Here is a 1,719-nt window from a genome sequence, read left to right on the forward strand (position 1 = left end):
ATCATAAACTTCCAAATGGAAAATAATTAACCCAGAAAAAAACGAATATTTCTGTTGAAAAGTGTCTGATTACTGCCTTTGTGCATTAAATTTCTTTATAATATGAACAATTATAATCAGAAGAAAAATTTTTCCATATAATATTGTTTCGATTCCAATTTCTTGCAACATAACTTGAAAAACGTGCATTTATGGAAAATCGTTCAAAAAAATTTTTTAACAAATAATTTGTTGATAACAAATTGCTTTTATATATTTTCTAATATTTCAATATCTTTAACTAATGCTATTTTGTGCAACTTGAGCGATTTCAACCATTTTTCTGTTATTGGCGAGCACCAGGAACGTCAAATAAAAAAAGGCCATTTTTTCGTCATGTCTGTTTATTTGTAAATAAATTTGTGAACCTAATTTGAAAACCAGGCTGAAAAACTCTTTTATAAATCTTATTATCTTTTTTTCCAATTTTTTTATCGAAATCGGTGAAGATTTATAGGCTGTAACCGCAAAATGCAATTTTTTATAATTCATTTTTTTTATTCTGTCAAAAATTTTCAATTTTTTAAGAAAAATCAAAAAGGTGTTTAAACAATCTTGTAGGGCATTGGAAAAAAAAACATTATTCTGCTCTTGATTTTTTTTCATATCATGCGTTATTTGGGTTAAAATGTTGATTTTCGTGTGTTCTTTGAAATTTTGTAAATGTTATAACTGTGGTAAATTTTGGTTTTATAAAAAAAGTCACTATGATAAATTGTTCATCTGATTTAATTCTATGGATATCCGTACAGACAATTTTTGAATTTAAGAAAAAAGTGGTCTCAAAAATTTTCAGAATACGCTCACTTTTTGAATCTTCACCCAAAATGTCTGGCTAACAAACTTGACCTTTATTTTAGGACACTAAAAGAGTATACCAAAGGCCAATCCAATCTGTCAATTTTTTCGAAAGTTATCGTGCTAACAAACTAAAAATCTACAGAGAGAGAGAGAGGGGGGGGGGGCAATCGTAAAAACCTGTTTTTCGTATTCAGGGAATCTCAAAACGTGGACATTAAAAAAAAACGGAGGGGGGGGGGTCAAATTTTACACAAATGTAATACCTTTTCTGGATGAGAATGTAATAATAAATCTTGAAAATTTGATTAACATAATCAATCGAAAAGATGTTCTTAGTTAAATTTGTAAAAAAAAGCTGACCCTATTCATTGAAAAATAGCCAAATTCTAAATTTGTTATAAAAATTCTTTAAATAATTAGTAATTCTTGCAAATTTAATAAATAACTTAAGAAAGAGTCATCGCAAAGACAATCTTAGATAACTTCGTAAACAAAGTGTGTTTATTAATTTGAAAATACACAAACTCTGAATAGGTTTATGAAAATTGTTTGAGTAATTAATAATTATTATAAATTTACAAAGTATCGTAGGAAATGATCATCGACCGACATAGAAAAAGTCATCGGATAGACATGCGTAGTTGACTACGTAAAAAAATTAACTCGTAGAAAAACGGTTAAACTCTTAATTTTTAAATTAAAATCATTTACGAAATTAATAGTTCTTGTCAATTTGCAAAACAACATAGAAAAGAGTTATACGATAGTCATTCCTAGTGGACTCCCTAAACAAATTTACTCGTAGAAAAAGGGTCAATCTTAATTTTTAAATTGAAATTCTTTAAATAATTAATATATCTTGTAAATTTACAAAGCAAC

The sequence above is a fragment of the Belonocnema kinseyi genome, chromosome 8, assembly GCF_010883055.1.
Source record: "Belonocnema kinseyi isolate 2016_QV_RU_SX_M_011 chromosome 8, B_treatae_v1, whole genome shotgun sequence".
In the NCBI taxonomy this organism is placed as follows: domain Eukaryota; kingdom Metazoa; phylum Arthropoda; class Insecta; order Hymenoptera; family Cynipidae; genus Belonocnema; species Belonocnema kinseyi.